Below are 19,346 nucleotides of genomic sequence, written 5' to 3'. Positions count from 1 at the left end.
CAAAAAATCTAGACGAAAGCCATATGGTACTTTTTTTTTTTTTTTTTTTTTTTTTTTTTTTAGATGTAATCCTTCCAATCCTTGGCATCAGAAAGGATGAAATTTGCCCTGGAAACCTTACCTGTGTTTAAGTTATTTCTAATTAGCTCCAAATTATTTTCCTGGAGGACTTGGACTTGAAAATTCTTTCACTCCCCCTCCCCCTTTTAATGATCTCACTCAGTGGTGTCTGCCTGGAGCATCTACTTATATCTTTCTTATGAGTTTATCCTGACATCATTCGGTCTTAGAACACTTGCCAAATGAGATCCCAAGGTGAGACTAGCATGGGAATGCTTTTTGAGCAGATGTTTCCCAGCGAGGGCCCTGCCTGCTTCAAACCCTGGTGGCTATTCCTCTTGGAAGTGACAGTGGAGGCGCCTGCGTCCTCCCTTCCTCCTCCCGTGGCTCAGAGATAAGCACGAGGAGATGACACCATGAGGTGACACTGTGAAGAGGGGAATTCCAGTCAGCAGCAGCCCCAGCCTCTGCCAGCCTAGGGGTGGCTGAGAAGCCACCAAGAATCACAGGTGCAGGACACCAGGCGGGCTACTAAGACATGTTCCTGCTCTTATGTGTGCCTCTGTTGATGGGAAGGACAGCCAAGTCCCACAGTGTCACCTGTTATGCCCAGACAACTTTAGCATCAATCAGACTCCCTTAGGTGAAAATATCAGATGGGCAAATGTTCCAGCCGGGAACCTGCTCATCCCGGAGTCAAGTTCAGTTCTGTGGCTTGCAGAGGAGAATCAGAGAGGTCAGAGGAGAATCAGAGTAAAACCCAGCGGAGGGTCAGAACATGGTGGGCGTCCCAGACCCTGAGGTAGAATTCGTTCTAGCATTCTCTGGCGGGGGGAGGGGGGAGTATTTCTAGGGCTCCTGGCCATCCTCTGTAGGCCAATGTCTCTGCCTTCATACGTGTGCAGGCATTTACTCTTCTTTCTGGAAACTTGGGAGCTGTGTGCCTCAGAGTCCTTCTTCCCAATTCCCATATTTTGTTTTACATTGAACTCTCAGTCCATCCTAGCTCTTCGTTTACGGCAATTAAGGATCTGTGAAAATGTCCCTAACTCCCAGCAGTGAGGCACCGATTTATGTTGGTTTTTCCAAGGGCAGTGGTGTGCAGGGAGTCTCCTGTGCAAGCTTCCACCATGAGCCTTTATGTGGATTTTCTAGGGAAGGTTAAACACTAGCAAGTAAACCTTAGTACAAACCGGAGCCAGGAAGGAGGAGAAAAACATGGAGATTTACAGGGAGAAGAATTCTGAGAAAAAAAAAATGTCAAAGGGCAAGGTGAGAAGATGATTTGAAGGTTTTCAGTCCCAGGTGAACAACCATGAACGTGTTGAGTTAGGACCTTCAGCTCCTTTATTAAATACACAAAATGAAAGTGTCCTTTCTGGTGACTCAGCTGATAGGTAGTACATCAGCTTTTATGTTTTTCCCTTCCCTTCCCTTCCCTTCCCTTCCCTTCCCTCCCCTCCCCTCCCCTCCCCTCCCCTCCCCTCCCCTCCCCTCCCCTCCCTTCCCTTTTCCCTTTCCCACTTTCCCCCCTCTTTTCCCTTCCCTTCCCTTCTTGCTTTTTTTTTTTTTTTTTTTTTTTTTCTTCTCATGGAGAAACAGGAACATCATGGACACCAAGTCGGGTTCACGAAACAGCTTCTTTAATTCGGGCTTTCCCCCCTTCCATCCTTCTTCCCCAGCAGCTTCTTCTACTCCTTCTTGCAGCTTTCCTTACAACAACTACTCCTACTTAGGGCAAGGGCTACGATACAGCTTCTTCTTTTACTTGTGGCCTTTTTTTCTTACAGCTCTCTCCCCCAGCAGCTTCTTCTTCCACTCCTTCTTGCAGCAAGCTATACCCTAACTCCCGGCAACAACAACTTCTACTATACTCCCGACGACTAACTTCATCTAGCTCCACCCCCACCTCATCCAATCAGAGTTCACACACACTCCAGCTCAGGTCGGTCACCGATAGGCTGATAGGTCCGGATCACGAGGAACAGTCCAGCCTGGCAGGCAGCCCACACATGCAGCCTCACTGAGCATGCTCGGTCAAGGCAGTAAACAAGTGGGTTCACAGGCCTAGCAATGGGTCAGGGTGCCATCTTGGCCCATGCGGCAGCACCCACTTCCCGCATGTATGTATGCATGTATCCATATGTATGTGTGTGAGTATGTATATGTTTGTATGTGAGAGCGAGAGAGTAAGAAAGAGCAAGAGAGAACAAGAGAGCGAGAGAGCACGAGAGAGAAACATCAGGTGCCTAGCTCAATTATTTCTCTATATTTTTTGAGACAGGGTCTCTCACTGAACCTAGAGCTGATTTGGCTTGGTCAACAAGCCCTGGATAATCTTCTTGTTTTCGTTTTCTAAGCAATGGGTTACAGGCACGGGTTGCCACCCAGCTTTGCTTGTGGGTCCTAAGGATGGAAATAAGGCCCTTGGATCCTCATTCTTGCCTGGCAAGCACTTTATTGGCTAGGCTATCTCTTCAGCCTCAGGTTTCTTTCTGTCTGAGTAAGATACATTGAGCTGTTGTTACTGATTCTGACCCTGGTTCACCAGCGGCTGTGCTGATTCTTTCGTTCCCTATTGGACTCCTTCTGTTGGTCTTTGCTCAGAGGGTACCTGCCATGGCCAGTAGTCTCTGATTCTGTGCACATGCCTCTTTTGAAGCCTGTGTACCCAAGCATCACTGCTGTCAGACCATTTGCCCTAGATGGTACAACTCCCAGGAACCAGAAAGGCTATCATTTTCTCTTCACTCATACTGTGTCTTCACATGGGGCCCAGCCTACAGCTAAATCAAACAAAAAGGCATCTTTCTTATTTCCCATGAAAGCTTCACTCCAAATCCAGCTTAATTAAAAAACAAAGTACTTTAAAGTTAGCGTTTCATTTTGAAAAATTCATTCCAAGTATTTTTGTTGTTATTTGTTCTGGGCCAAGGGTGTCGGGTGTTTTAGTCAGACTTTATGTTACTGTGACAAAATTCTGGGAGAAATGTCTAAATGAGGAAAGGTTTACCTGTGCTCCTGGTTTCAGTGGTTTGAGTGCTGTAGTTGTGGGACCATCAGGAGGCAGAATATCGTGAAGGCAGGATGACAGTGGAACATACTTCTTTACTTCATGGCAGCCAGGAAGCAGAGAAACAAGACAGAAGACAGGGAACAGATACCCTTTTTAAAGTCACACCCAAGTGACATGTTCCTTTCAATAATGTCTCATCTTCCAGTTCCTTTTAACTCCCAGGAGCCTGTTTAGAGATATTCAATGGGTTAATCCTCTGATAAAGTGAGCATCCTTATAATAGAGTCATCCTGCACTACCGGCACCAGATGGAGACCAAACCTTCAACATGACCCAAAGCGATGGCACAGATCAAAGGCCTGTTAAACACCTGGCACATGCATGATTTAATTTCATCCTGATTTTTAATAGGAAAGTTATTTGCAGCATTATGTAAACCAAGAATAGAGGTGGCATGACCCAGCAAATTTTCAGTGCAGCTCCCACAGACTCAGAGCCAGTGGTGGCTCACACTGTCAAGCTCAGAGAACTTCATTCTCCTTTGCAGTCAGGAAGGTTCTAACATCTGGTTCATAGTAAAGGTAGTTTTAAGTATCAGAAACTTACAATGTATGCACAGTACAGCTGGCTGGCTGTTCTCATGAATTCTGTATCTACGACGGAGTCAACTAACCATGCATCTGAGACAAGAGATTGGCACTGAACATCTGTATACATTTATTGTTGTTATTCTTGAAATAAAGCACGAGATAACAGATATTTTCATGGTTGTTGCTTTGTACTGAGCACAGGTAATCTGGAGATGACTGACAGCTTGTGGCAGGCAATGCACAGATTCTGTTAGGAACTTGCCACTCAATCTAACAGACTCCAGCGTGTCCTGAAACCTATCCCTCAAGGGTACTAAAGGATGAATGCATTGATAAAAAGATAAGAATGTCTGCTGAGGTTCATGGCAAAAATACACAAAGTTGGGGCACATCTAAGTAGAGCTCTTTCTTTTCTCTCATTAAAAAGGCAACACTATTTGAGTTTTCACTTCTCTCTGCTCCAAGCAGAACAGAAGGAAGGGTCTTAGTGCAGACCATTTTCAGTGAGGAGAACCATTTGTCTTTATTAAAATTCCGGTGTCGAGGATGCAGATTGTATGCACTTTCCCCTCTTGCTCATACTCGTGGAAAATTACCATTCACCCCCACTGAGGGAAAGCAGCTAAACAAGAGAGAATGGAATCTTTACAATTTATCAGATTGCTCTTGAGTGGAGTGGGAGCATGTGGGCCTGCCAGGAGGCATGGGGTCAGCTAAAAGACCAGTCCAGTTGTCGCCCTCATCCTAGAAGCCAGTTAATTATTCTATCTTCCTGACCCTTCTGTTCTTTCTCATTTTATGGATCCTGAGGTTGGAAACACCTTACTATTGATGTGGAAGTTTAAAGTTTTTTGTCTCTCTCTTTGTGACTTTTAAGTGATAGTAGACTTGAGTTGAATAAATCTGGCATCTTTATCAGGAAGTTTGGGAGCTGTTCTGACTCCCGTTTCCACTCTCCTCTTCAGGACCCAAGGAGTGGCGTTTAGGCGGCTGTGCTTGATACTCTTTCCCAGACCTCATTTCTTTCCCTCTATTTTGCTGGCATGCTTATTTAATTTTTTCTTTGATAAATTCTCTTTTATTATGAATAGGTTCATTGAATGTCTTGGTTTGCTTGTCATTTTGTGTTCAGATGTGTAGGGGTGGTTCTGATGCTAAGGTCCTATTCCCCAATTGGTTCTTGATTTATCAGTAAAGAAGCCATGAGCCAATTGCTGGGTGGAAGGAATAGGTGGGACTTCCAGGTCCCTGCAGGCAAGCTGGCAGGTGTGGGAGAGGTAGGAAGGGAAAGTTCGACAGGCTTTGGAGAGAAAAAGCCCACTAGCTAGGTGAGTTCTTGGGTGCAGCAGCCACAGACCGCTTCTACCTGTGGGCTGTTGGGGACGTTGAGCTGTGGGTGAAGGTGGCAGAGCAGCTGAGGCTGCGTGCAGGTTTAGGGTGCTGAGCTAGGTGTTTGGGGAAGGGCATGCTAGCTAGCTGAGTAGATTGGGGGCACCCAGCCATTGTGCCAATAAGGCAAACTGAAATTGAACTACTGTGTGTATTTGTGTTTTTCATCTGTGGATCCAATATTCTCTGGGCAGGGAGCTGGTAGTTTGGTCTGTTCCTGGAGCTTAGGTGGGGTAGCAAAAGCTGTACCTAACACAGATGAATTACTTTCTTGTGTGATCCATGAAATAAAACATGTATATCAAAAGATACGACTACCTATCTGAACTGATCTAGGAAAATTATTTTGTGAAAAGGTAGTTTCTGTCAATAATAACAAGCTATGCATGCCATTCTCATCATGGCTCCCTTGATGTGCTGATGATTTGTTTTTTTTAAATTAAAACATGGCCACCGTAGTGGATATGAAACTTCACAGTGAGTTTAATTTGTTTTTTATTTGAATTATGGAGAGGGGAAGACTCTAGGAATATACTTAGGGCTTACATTGATTCTTAGATAGTCTCAGTTTTATTCCCTCATCTGCTAAGTGCTGTTTTACTGATAGCCACTCCTTACACATTTGCATGTCCTCCTTTCACTGAACTGTAGATCCATCCCATGGGGAACATGTCGTGATTGATTGATGCTGAGCATTGAGAAGGATCCCTATGTAAGTTGACCACTCTGGACCTCAGGCAGGACTCGGAATATAGGTATGTCTCAGTTGGTGCTGGGCTGGATTTCCTGGGCATCAGGATGATGGGAGGGGCTTACTCGGGACAAAGTGTTAGAATGTTGAGTTGGATTGGGGAATCTCTGTTGCCTTCTTTTCCATGTGACTTGGGATATTGTATTAGTTAGGGTGTTACTGCTGTGAACAGACACCACAACCAAGGCAAGTCTTATAAAAAACAACATTTAACTGGGGCTGGCTTACAGATTCAGAGGTTCAGTCCATTACCATCAAGGTGGGAACATGGCAGCATCCAGGCAGGCATGGTGCAGTAGGAGCTGAGAATTCTATGTCTTCATCCAAAGGCTGCTAGTGGAAGACTGACTTCCAGGCAACTAGGGTGAGGATCTTATGCCCACACCCACAGTGACACACCCATTCCAACCAGGTCACACCTATTCCAACAAGGCCACACCTCCAGATGGTGCCACTCCCGGGTCCAAGGATATACAAACCATCACAGATATGTTTCTACTTTATTGAGGTGTTTACTCCCCTCATTCTCTCCATCTTTGAAAATTAGGATGCTGTTTGTTTCCTCCTTTTATTCTGGGATGAACAAGAGTGGTAGGGTCCTAAGAGTGTCTTTATGATGCTTGTGTCTAGGAGGTTTCTTACTGCATTCACTGCACAGCGTTTATGTAACCTTCCGTAGTCACCAGCTAGGTGAGTTCCAGTGGGTGCAGAAATGTCTAGCTTTTATCAACCTGGCTAACATCTTAGGCTGTCCAGAGTTTAAGTGCTACTATTTCTAATAAAGTCACAGATTAACAGGATTCTGAAAATGACTCTTCCCCTTGTAAGTACTTTCAGTTAAAGGCCCCAAGCTGCAGATAAGAGGCAGAAGGTAGTTTTACATTTTGAAGAGAATTCTAGAAAGCAGGAAATCCTGCTTCAAAATATCTTACTAAAATATGATGAGTTATCCTGCTATTCACAGTAAGTGACCAGAAGACTTGAAATTTTAGGATAATCTTTCTGAGGGGAGATGATATAAAGGAATTCAGAGAAGATGCTAAACCATTGAGTTTGTTACTGAATGGGGGTGGGGAGCAGGAAGGGGGAAAGCTGTGTGCTCTGTTCATGTCATGGCAGTTCCAGAGTCCTCAGGCCACTGCTTAGAGCCCCAAGTGTACATGGACTGCTTGCAGGTTTACTCAACTGAAGAAATTCAAAGACACATCTCCAGGTAGAAGTGAGGGCCTTTAGGGAGAAGATGGAACACATTTCCTGGACTTTGTACACACATGGGCTTACCAGAAAAAAGGCTGATAGGATGGTGAGTGATGTAGGGAAATACAGAATGCAGATGGGGTGTTGTTGGTAACATATACATGGGTGCATTCCTATGGGTTAGAGGGCAGATCACCCGATACTGAGTTAATCACTGTTCTGTTACCTTGAAGAGACATTGTGACCAAGGCAATGCTTACAAAAGAAAGCATTTAACTGAGGACTTGCTTATAGTTTCAGAAGACTAGTCTATTGTCATCATGGCAGGGAGCATGGCAGCAGACAGCCACGGTACTGGAGAAGTGCCTGAGTGTTATATCCTCATCCACAAGCAGAAAGAGGAGAGAGAGAGAGAGAGAGAGAGAGAGAGAGAGAGAGAGAGAGAGAGACAGAGACATATAGTGACACAGAGACACACATACTGAGAGAGAGAAAGAGAGAGAGGGGAGAATGAGAGAGAGATAGAGAAGAAGAAGAAGAAGAAGAAGTAGAAGAAGAAGAAGAAGAAGAAGAAGAAGAAGAAGAAGAAGAAGAAGAAGAAGAAGAAGAAGAAGAAGAAGAAGAAGAAGAAGAAGAGAAGATAGAACCTGGCAGGCTTACAAAACCTCAGCCTTGGTGATGCACTACCTCTGACAAGGCCACACCCACCCCATCAAGGCCATACCTCCTTATCCTTCTAATCTTATCAAAGAGTTCCATTCCTTGGTGCCTGAGTATTTAAATAAGTGACCACCACAGAAAACCTTAAAGGAAAACTACAAGTAGAAAATTTCCTGTAGAATTTTGAAAGCCATCCTGTGTAACCCAAGGGGACAGTCCCATGAGAGATCCCTAGGCCCTGGAAGATGGCTCTGAGCCCTGCTTGTTACTGCCTAACTACAATCACTGGGGACAGGAATAGAAGTGTAGCTCAGGGTTGCTCTCTGTTCCAATGCATAACTTGCTGAAGGGCTAACTCAGATTGTGACATGGACTTGACATTTAAGCTTACATTGTCTTAGTAAGCCATGTTTGCAACAGTCATTTGTAGGAAGTTTCCCTTCTCACAATGAACCAGAAAGATCCATTGTCTGTCTGGGATGCCATCATGGGTGAAGATGGAGAACAATCAACCTTGTCTCTAGTTGAACCTCATGAAGGTCAGCCGTTCACCAAGCTTGTGACTTGACAAGCCACAGACAAAGACATCTGGACCAAGATATTAACACACAGTGCATTGCTCTCCTGGAGCTGCAGCTACCAGCAAGGGTGTGAGGACCTGAGTTCAAATTCAGACGCTCCGTATGCTTTAGCACTTGTAGGTCAGTATTGCTCTTTCCTCAGAGCAAAGAATAAGTAAACTGCGATTATAATAATAATGATTATATTCTGTGTTTGATTAACTATATTTAGGCAGTGTGTTAAAAATCTTGTCTTAATCCTCACAGCTTTCGAATGTTTTCATTATACTTATTTCTCCATTAATTCATTCTGAGGTTGTTTATTTTTATGTGTGTGGTATTTGTGTATGTGTGTTGAGGTCCAGGAATGCATGCTACTCACGTTGGGTCATCCTGGTTTCAAGGGCTCCTTTAGATGGTGACATTTGTACTGAGTTTGTCTGTGATGGCCTTGATAAGTTTAGAAGAGTTTTGCAATGTGTTTTCCAATTTAGGCTTATCTGATTTTTTTTTTTTTTGGTAAAGTTTGGGTTTTGGGGGTTTTTACAAGGAAGACAGTTCGGAGGGAAATGCCAGTCTGTTCACGTCATGTCAGGCACACAAACTATTAAAATGAGTTTTCACTGCCACTGTTAACCTTGGTCACCTGGCTGAGGAAGCGTCTGTCAGTCTCCATTGCACTGCAGAAGATTTTGCCTCCCACACTGTACCTCCCAGAAGGAAGTGCTAAACTCAGGGAGCTGGGCACATCTTGGTACTTCCTTTGGTGGGAATATGTTATGTACATTTTTTTTATTTTTAAAAACATTTATTTTACTTATTTTAAAAATTATATGCATATGTCTGTGTCTCGGGTATATTCTTATAGGTGGACACAGAGACCTGAAGAGGGTGTCAGATTATAGGTGGCTGTGAACTACCTGATATATGTGCTGGGAACTGAACTTGGATCCTCTGCAAGAGCAGTGTATGCTTTTAACCGTAAACCATTTCTCTGGGTTCTGGAATTAAAAAAAATCCACTTATTTGTGTGTGTGTGTGTCTGTGTATGTGTGGTGTGTTTTGTATATGAACCTATTTCTGTTTGGAGATCAACCGACAGTTTATATCATTTTTCTCCTTCCATCCTGTGGCTTATGGCAAACTAAATCAGGATGTCAGAATTAGTAATGGGCATGTTTATCCGCTGAGCCATCTTACCCATAATAGAACTATTTTGCATGGGGATTTATTTGTATATACTCCTTAGTTTATATATCTATGAATTCAGTCATTCATCTATATCAATGTAGTGAATTGAATGATAGTTTCTCCAAAAGACATGTCCATATCATAACACACATCTTCTTGCTTTCCCCTTCCTTCCTTCCTTCCTTCCTTCCTTCCTTCCTTCCTTCCTTCCTTCCTTCCTTCCTTCCTTCTTTCCTTCTTTCCTTCCTTCTTTCCTTCCCTCCTTCCTTCCTTCCTTCTGCATTTTTGAGACAAGGTCCCATCGTGTAGTCTCAGTTGGTATGGAAATCTCCACGTAGACCAGGCTGACCTTGGATCTTCTTGCCTCTGCTCCCCAAGTTCTATGATTATAGGTATGCACACTCGTGCTTGTTTTTCTCATATCACAGCTTATATGGTGTGTGAATATGAACTAATTTGGGGGAAAAGGTCATGTAACAAAAATCTCAAATATGAGGTCATCCTAAATTGCCCAAAATGTAAGGACAAGTGCCCATTCTAGAGACAGAAAAGGAGAAGATGCATAGAGATGAGGAAGATGGAGGCGGAGCTTGGAGTGATGCCACTAAAAACCAACGGGTACCTGCAGCCTCCAGAACTGGAGGAGAGAAGGGTGGGCTTTCCTCTAGAGTCTTGGAGGCAGTGCAGTGCAGTGCAGTGCAGTGCAGCCGACATGAATTTGGACTTCTGCCTTCAAAACTATGAGATTAAACCCGACTTAAGGTGTTCAGTTTGAGGGATGTCTCATCTTGAAGCAGCCATAGGAAATGAACACAGTTAAGCGGGGGTTATGGACATTTTCTTCCTTACTTTGCTCTAGAATCCAGCTCTGTATCAATAATATTAATGCTCCATTGGCCCAGCACTGTTCATTGGGGCCCCTGTTATTGGCAGCTGTGCATTTTCACTGTTTTCCCCGTCTCTCACCCTGGCCTATGTGGCTGGTCCTCTCCTTCGGAGTACCTTGACTTTGGAGTATGCTTAAAGCCCCAAAGATGCACACTTGGTCAACAGCCTGTGGTGCTATTAAAAGGGAATAGAACCTTCTGGAGGTGGGGCTGGGTGGAAGGAAGTTGGGTTTTTGGCAGCATGCCCTTGAAAGTGATGTTAGAACCTCAGTCCTTTCTTTTCACCTTCTCTCCCTTGCCCAGCTCCCATGAGGCAAAAGAACTCTGCTCTCCCATTATGTGCTGTGCCACCAAAGGCCCAAAGCAATATGACCAAGTGACCATGGACTCTCTACCTCCCAAACTGTGACCCAAAGTAAACCTGTTCTTTAATTTGATTACCTCAGGTATTTCATCACAACCACAGAAACTAACCAGCCCACTCACTTCATATGTGCACTTCCAAGCTCAAGGCCTTTGGTATGTTTGCTTGGATCTCAGTAACCTCCTATTCAGAAACTTGAAAGTGGCCTTCAGTGCTTTATTCTTCTTGAATGATTCTGCCGTCTACAAGCATCCCTAGGAGTTTAGAAGTGTAATTCAGGATGCTTGCCGGAAGAGGACACACTCAAGCAGGACGTGCTCTATGCCCTTAAACTTCTACATGTTTTAACAATGTACCTATATAACACTAAAGGCAGCCAACAGAGAAGCAAACACCCCTTTGGACTGCTCCTTGCTTGGTCTCCTTAATCGGCATGTTCTCATGCAAAGGGAAGTTAAAGAATAATGTTCTGCAAGGAAATCTACATTTTAGGGAGTTAGATGTGTGCACAGGTCAACTTTGGTATCTCTCTAGTTCTCTAGAGGAATTTCCTTGAAGACGATAAGGATACAGATTGAAGTTGCTCTCTCTCTCTCTCTCTCTCTCTCTCTCTCTCTCTCTCTCTCTCTCTTTCGAGACAGGGTTTCTCTGTATAGTCCTGGCTGTCCTGGAACTCACTTTGTAGACCAGGCTGGCCTCGAACTCAGAAATTTGCCTGCCTCTGCCTCCCTAGTGCTGGGATTAAAGGCGTGCACCACCACGCCCGGCAAGATGAAGAAACAAAAGTATTTGGGAAGCAGCTTTAAATATGAGGGCCCTTTGGTAAAGTTGCTGTGCCTCTTGTAGAACAAAGATCTTCATTTCCTTCTTGGCAGAATGGGTTGTTCTAGGAACTGAAAGAGATGTGACCTGTGGAGATGCTTGTGACAGGCAAGGCTCAATCGCCAAACTTGCGGGTTTAAGTTACCTGTCTATTGTTGTGAAGACACACCAAACTGAGGCAAGTTATAGAAGACAATATTTAAATGAACACTTGCTTATAGTTTCAGAGGGGGAGTCTATGACCATTCTGATGTATTTATTATGTATGTGGAGTGTGGTGGCAGGTAGGCATGGTGTTGGAGCAGTAGCTAGGAGTGTGAGTCTTTTTATCTACAGGCAGCAGGGGGTGGTGGAGAGAGAGAGACAGAGACAGAGAGAGACACACAGAGAGAGACAGAGAGAGACAGAGACAGAGAGAGACACACAGAGAGAGACAGAGAGAGGCAGAGAAAGGCAGAGACAAGGAGAGAGACAGAGAGACAAAGAGGAAGAGACAGAGACAGAGAGGTAGTGCCAGAGGCAGAGGCAGAGACAGAAACTGAGCCTTTTGAAACCTGAAAGCCTACCTCAGTGACCTCCACCAAGGCTACACCTCCTAATCCTTCCTACACAGCCTACTAGCTGGGCACTAAACATTCAAACACGTGAGCCTTTCTCATCAAAGCTCAGTTCTGAGCCATTCAGCACTTCCTGTCTGCTTCTCATCTTGCAGTCTCATGACCTACCTTCTTATCCTCCCCCTTTCTCCGTCCCTCCTTCAGCCTCCCTCTACCCGACCCAGCCACCACGAATGGTGCATTTTTATTTTCCTTGATATCCTTTATTTATAGTTTATATTACCTTCTAACATTGAACATCCTAATCCAGACCAATATTATCTTATTTCTTCAGTATTGAAAATTTTCCATCTAATTACCCGTGCTTGGCCTCTCCATTTTACTCCCCTTTGTGAACCAATACATAACCACGTTTCCTAGCCACAGTCTGATGTTTCCCAGCTCATTGTCTTTAAGGTTCTTTACATGGCTAAAGAAGTTCCACCGTCTTCACTGTAGTGTCTCCCCACTCTCAGATCTCAAGCAAAGTAGTTACATCTCTCAATGATTGATATAACTCCAAGGTGGCCTACATGGTTGAAGAGATGGCTCAGGAGATAAAATACTTGCTGTGTATGCATAAGGATAGGAGTTAAGGTCCTCAGAACGTACATAAAAAAATTTGGTGTGGTGGCCTGCCTAGCATCCTAGTGGACGGGAGATGGGGACAGGGTGTTACTGATCAAGCTGGCCAGCCAGAGCAGCTGAATCTGTGCACTGTTAGGTACAGCAAGAGTTCCTTTCTGGGAAGACACCCAATGCCAGTTGTCCTTGAGGATGGGTGTGTGTGTGAAAGGGGAGTTGGCAAGGTGAGGAAGCTATCACCCTGTCACCTCAAACTCTTATTAGAGTTTATTCTAAAGCCAAAGCACTTAAAAAATACACGGGTGGAAAATTGGGTAGAGCAGGCAGAAGATTCTCAACTATGGACCAACACTCTTAGCTTTTCCATTTGTAGAGAAGAGGACTTTGTTAATACATCCCAAGTTGTTTGATTGTTTTGTTTTTTTTTTTCAGATCGGTTTATCAGGATGCTAGGTTTGATATAGAGGTTGGCAAGGGATGGCTCTTGCGAAGCTAAAGATAGTCCCCCAAAAACCACACTCCAGGGCAAGCCCCATGCCCAGGAGTAGTTTGGCCAACAAAAAAATAAGCTCAATGATATTTTTGTGGAATTTTCATTTTGTTTTGTCCTTTTGAGCCTTACTGCTTTTTTTGTTTGTTTTGATTTTCCTTTTGTTGTTGTTTTGGATTTTTTAGAGCAAGAGAGAGAAAGAAAGAAGATGAAGTTGGGGAGGATCTGAGAAGAGTTGGAGGGGGAAACATAATCAAAATATATGTGCACATGGAGGGCTGGAGAGATGGCTCAGCTGTTAAGAGCACCGACTGCTCATCCAGAGGACCCAGGTTCAATTCCCAGCACCCACATGACAGCTCAAAATTGTAACTCCAGTTCTAGGGAGTCTGCCACCCTCATACAGACATGCCTGCAAGCCAATACACAATACACATAAAAAGAGATGTTATTTTAAGTAAAAAAGAAAGATAGCCCCAAGCAAATTGTAATTAACAACATTTTGTCACCCTCAAAAGATAGCTTCTTTTTAGGGATTCCGGTTCACACCATCTCCACATGCTTGTACACAGTGCACCTGCACACACATGTGCCTACACACCCTACACCTATACCCATGCTAAGAAAAGGATCTTTCTTCAAGAGCTGAGTACCGGGACAGGACCGATGTGTATTTGTGCCTCTTGTAATTCCCTCCCATTTCCCCTCAAATTCTTTCTCATACTTTCACTGCCTCATGCTAAGTAGGGATGACTCTCTTTAAAGGTCCCCATGCTGTCCCAGGGTCACGCGATGACCTCTCTGATTCTGGTGTACATTTTGATGATTGCTGTGTTTTCAAAGCTGATTCACAAAAAATGTAGGATGGTTCTGTTTCTTGAACTCTGAAGCACACACCATGGTCTCCTAGGTCTTGCAACTTCAAGAGTCTTTCAATCCGTGGGTCTGTGGTGGAACGGGATAATTTGCATTGTTAACAACACAAGACCAGAGGAGATTCGGATTCTACAGGTCTGGGGTCCACAGTGAAAGAGAAGCCATAGTTCTCAGAATCACAAAGAGGGCTGGCTAAAAGTGAAGGCTCTGGGCGCCGACTTGAGTCAGTTGAGGAAGGAGCATGGCAAAGCCCTCTTACCAATCCCATGACTTCATGACAGGGGGTCATTAGCTGCAGAAAGTGAAGGCATTTTGACTCTGAGAATAAAGGAATCCTTTAGGTTGGAACCCCTGCAACAGCTTTGGGCTTCTCAGCTTTGAGCATCCTACCGACTGCTTCAGTTAGAGCTCTCCTTCTAGGTCGCTTCTTTTCCTTCCTTGTCTCCAACATAGCTTTTTCCACAGGAGGTCGATTCCCAAGATACATATTTTGTGTTTCAACCAGTTAGAAAAACAATTCCCACCTATTTTGATATACTGTGTAAGTCAGAATTAAATTGTGACTGGGGAGGCAGAGGCTGTGGTCTAGCTCTGTTAAAAAAAAAAAAAAAAAAAGCCCAGGTTGTTTGAAATTCCCAGGACTGAATTCCTCTCTCCTTGATGTAGGCATATTAAGGCTAAGCCTCATTTTTCTCTGTTGCTTGAGGTGAGAATTGAACATCTTTGGGCGGTGTTTAAGGGGTCTTCTGATTGCCAAGTCCAAATCAAGCCACTTTTCGCTTTCTCCTCACGTTGTTTCTTGGAAATGACAAACTTTAAAAAGTGAATCTAAATGTCACTTTCATTTGAGGCTGGGGAATAAAGGAGATTGCGGGACTCCCAGGCACAGAGTACGTGACAACGATTCTTTTGCTTGTGTCTTGTCTGATTGCTTCATGCTGCCGTGACGGACAGTGTGTGGGCAGACTCTCTGTGCACTTACGGGGACCCTGTGCCTGCTACGCAGGAGCCTGCAGAATTATATTCCTGGGGAACATCAGAAAACTCTCAAGTTCAGATTTACATCAGTTTTTTTTTTTAAATTAATTTCAGTAAATACTTACCTATTTGGGCAACTGATAAAGTAATTGTTTCTGAGAATTAGATTTTTAATTTAATTTCAAATAGTTGAAATTTAAGCTCTAGGAAAAAAAAAGTGTTTAAAGTTCAGACTGCAGGCTCAACAAGTGAGTGGTGAAGGGGCAGGTTAGTTCAGTGGTTCCTCTCTGTACGATATGATATGTTAAAAACAACGATGAGACTACATAAGAGAAAATAATGCAAGCATTTCTGTTATAGAGAGCCCACCAGGAAAGACCACCCAGACAGCCTATAGCCAACTGAAAGTCTTTATTCTGCTTGGATGCAACTATACTTAAGTATTGGGAACCCAAGTGCATGGCTGGGCATTTAGAATATGGAGCTTTTAAAGGCAAAAATTACATCCCAGTGTCTCACTAGGCAGCTGTAGGGGCTTGAACTTAATAATCAGCCCCTATGTAAAGATCTGGGCAAGGTGCCGTGTGCTTATAATCTCTGTGTTAGCAAAGCAGAGACAGGGAGATCCCGACTCCACTGCAGAGCAGCCTGTGTTTAATATGGTGGACAGCTCCCGAGGAAGGACATCTAGCTTGACCTCTCTCTCCAGTATGCACGTGCACGTGTACAACACACACACACACACACACATACATGGACCAAACCATATACCACACATCACACACTGAACACAAACACAGCACACCCACACTATACCACACATAGCACAGACATATACACATATATACACACACACCATATATACAACACACATATACACACCACACATACATAGCATGCACACACATACCGCGCATACCACACACACACATGCACAAACACATACACGCATGCATACAAACATATGCACAGCACACAACATACCATATTTCCAGCACACTACACACACACACACACACACACTTACATACATACTTTTCTCACCACATACAAAGAACTACATGGCTTGGTGGGACAGGCCTGTAACAGGTATTCGTGAAGCCAAGACAAGGTTGTAAGTTCAAGGACATCTTGGGCTTCAGGGTAAATTCAAGACCAGCCTATCTCAAATAAGCACCGAAAGAGGGCGTAAGATGTAGCTCAGTGGCAGAGCAGTTGCCTTGCGCTTAAGAACCTGAATTCAGACCTCAGCTCTGCAAAATGACCAAATAACACCCCCAGGCAATATAAATGAATTGGCTTCTTCTGGAAAATTTTCTAGGGGTCACACCTACCATTTGACATTTTCCTTGAAACCTCATTTGGGTTACTTGTGACTAGAAAGGCGGCTGGAAGGAGTGGTGGGCCCTTTGTTTTATTCTTAAAATTTCACAGATTCTGCCTCTTCTAGGTGCTCCGAGGGAAGCCAAGTCTTGCCCAGGCAAGGCTCCTCCAAACACGTATTCTGTAAAAAAAAGAAACGTAATGGTTTGCCTTGCAATGTTCTCTTCTTCAGGGGAGCTCTCAGGGAATCATTCCTGGAGCTCTTGGAGGCCTGTCATCTTCTCTGGGCAGCCTTCCAGCCAGGGCAGGTATTTGAAAAGTTTACCTTCAAGCCTTTGTGCATTAGTGGTTTTTCCTGCAGAGTCTGCCTGCATCCAAGCTGCTTCCTGAATAGCGTGATTGCTGGAACGTGATTGTTATGAATGACAGGGATTCGGACAGTCTTCTCAGTTTGCAAAGTGCTTTGCAATGATGTTCACTTAGCCCTGATTAGGCGGTAGTGCCTAATTGGCCAGGCCTCAGAAGCCTGGCTTGGTATGCTTGCTCTCTGGAGTGGGATGCTGAATTCCCTCCCCAGCCTGGCTGAGTGAGTGTGGGCTCACTCACCATCAGTCCCAGCAGGCTCAAATCTTATTCTCTGGCCCCTAGTGAAAGGAGACTGGAGGGCAAAGCAGACAAAGGCAGACTTGATCTTGGGCTGCATTCTGTCCTTCAGCATCAGTTCACCAACCCCTGTAGAGGACTGGGCTACCTTTTGCTTTGCTGAGCAGCAAGGATTTGTCTGTTTCCTTTCAATCTCGCAGGTGGCAGCCATACTTAGAAGCATTATGAAAGGCATCTAACAAAGGCGAATGGAGAGTTGTCATGAGTGTCCTTCAGTGGCGGTACTTATAGGTAAGTTACCATGGGAATGGTTTTATCTGCAAGGTGTGCTGTGTGATGAACGTCTACATTTAAAATAATTGCAGATAAAACCATTCCTGTTGTAACTTACCTAGTGGAATTGCTAGTATTTCATAACCCAGCTAAGCAATGGAGCACACAAAGTTGCCGGCCTCAAAAAGGATAGTTTGAGTTTCTTTTCAAATATGAGAAAGATATACAGTGTGACCACATTGGGATGAACTGGAGCCTGGGGTGTTCTTCGTGGAAGCGGGCATGATGCTGAGATTTTTGTAGCCCAAGGTAAAAGCCATAGCTTTGGATGACGTCACTTGCTGTCTGGTTTAGGACATTGTTGAAATCTTTTCTAGGTCCTGGCCTCTTCTTACTGGAGAATTGAAGCAAAGATCCCCACACTTCTCAGCGGGCCTTTGCAGCTGGGGTGAGCATCTGTACTTCCTACTTTCACCAGGCACTAGGCATCCTGCAGCCCTTTACTTCCAGGGACCAGAGTACCTTCATCATTTCAACGTGGGTGGAATGGAAGGAACCCGGGTTGGCCTCCCTGTCATCCTGAGTGAGGAGACTCCAAATAGGCTAGAAAAGCACAGGCAAGTGAGGCCACCATGTTCTCATGGGATGGCATTGACCACTCAAGAGCGATGGTATGTTTGTCCTAGAGGAATATACTTCATTATACAGTATTATTTATCCCCTAAGGATGTAGCCAGCTCCAAGAAAGGGGACATACATCTCAAAGGAACAATAGTTCACCATCTGAAGCCCCTCTATTCCGGAGACTGCCCATGATTAATGGCACTAGGGCCTGTTTCCCTGCTTCCCATGAAGGGGCCTCAGTTTCCAGTTTTGTTTTTTTTTCTTTAAGATCCTGTTTTCAAATAGCCAGGCAATGGACGTTTGACCGAAGCTCAGCCTGGACTTTCGCTTTGGGGCCGTATACAAAGAGGCAGGGAACACTTGAGAATTCTCTCTAGGGTCAGCAGGTGGGGTTTGTATTGGGCTGGTTTTCATTGTTAGGTTGTAATTGAGGTTCTGGTCTCTGTTGCCTTTTTTTGTGCTTTGTTGACCAACCCTTGCCTGAATCTGATTGTCTACCCCACATCTTTCTAATAAATTACCTCTGTCTTCAAATTTCCAGAGTTGGTTTGTATGACCCAGAATCTTACTCAGTGTAATTGCACTGGGTACTAGGACACCAACTCCAAAGGTTAGTAGATACTGTTTAGCCCAATGCTTCCTTTATGTAAAAGGATCTTTTGTTAGTTTAAAAATAGTATTCAAATGAGTGGAGCTCAATGTGACATTTTCCTATGTTTTCTTTTTGTTGATTCTTTCCTCTTCCCCTCCCCATGCCTGCTCTCTGCTGCTCCCCTCCCCCATCTATTCTCTTTCCATCCACTTTGAGGTCTCATGAATTTTAGCCTCCTTCCTTTCCTTGTTCTATAGCCATTACAATCACTTTCTTATTTCTCATGGGACTCTTTCCTAGTTTCATGACCCATATTCCATACACATATAGGTACATACAGACACACAGACACACATACACAAACACACACAGAGACACACACAGACACAAATATAGATGCACACACACACACACACACACATATACACACATACACCGGCACACACAGACACAGAAACATACAGACATACACAGGCATACACAGAGACACACACACACACACAGACAAACAGATACACACACAGAGTCTCACACACAGATACACATACAGACATAACACAGACACACATACACAGATACAAAGACACACACAGACACACATACAAACAGATACACACACACAGACACAGAGACACACACATAGATACACACAGACATACATACAGACACACACAGACACACAGATACACACAGATACACACACAGACACACAGACACACATATAGATACAGACATACACACAGACACACAAATACACACACAGACACACAAATACACACATAGACACAAACACAGATACAAATACAGACATACACATAGACAGAAACACAGATAAACAGATATACAGAATCTCACACACAGATACACATACAGACATAACACAGACAAACATACACAGATATACAAACACACACATATA

At 44.1% G+C, this 19,346-nt stretch overlaps 1 long non-coding RNA gene across 4 annotated transcripts in view; it reads left to right on the top strand.

Moving 5' to 3' along the window:
- The window catches only part of Gm35500, a 73,726-nt gene that overhangs the window by 23,655 nt on the left and 30,725 nt on the right, over positions 1-19,346 (top strand). For all 4 annotated transcript variants that reach the window (XR_001782005.1, XR_385030.3, XR_001782006.1 and 1 more), the window contains exons 2-3: positions 5,707-5,810; positions 17,589-17,659. This is a non-coding gene — a long non-coding RNA (predicted gene, 35500). The remainder of the gene's footprint in view (positions 1-5,706; positions 5,811-17,588; positions 17,660-19,346) is intronic.

The sequence above is a fragment of the Mus musculus genome, chromosome 16 (assembly GCF_000001635.26).
Source record: "Mus musculus strain C57BL/6J chromosome 16, GRCm38.p6 C57BL/6J".
NCBI lineage: Eukaryota > Metazoa > Chordata > Mammalia > Rodentia > Muridae > Mus > Mus musculus.
The sequence above is the reverse complement of the archived record's forward strand: the minus strand, read 5'-3'. Positions and strand labels throughout refer to the sequence as shown.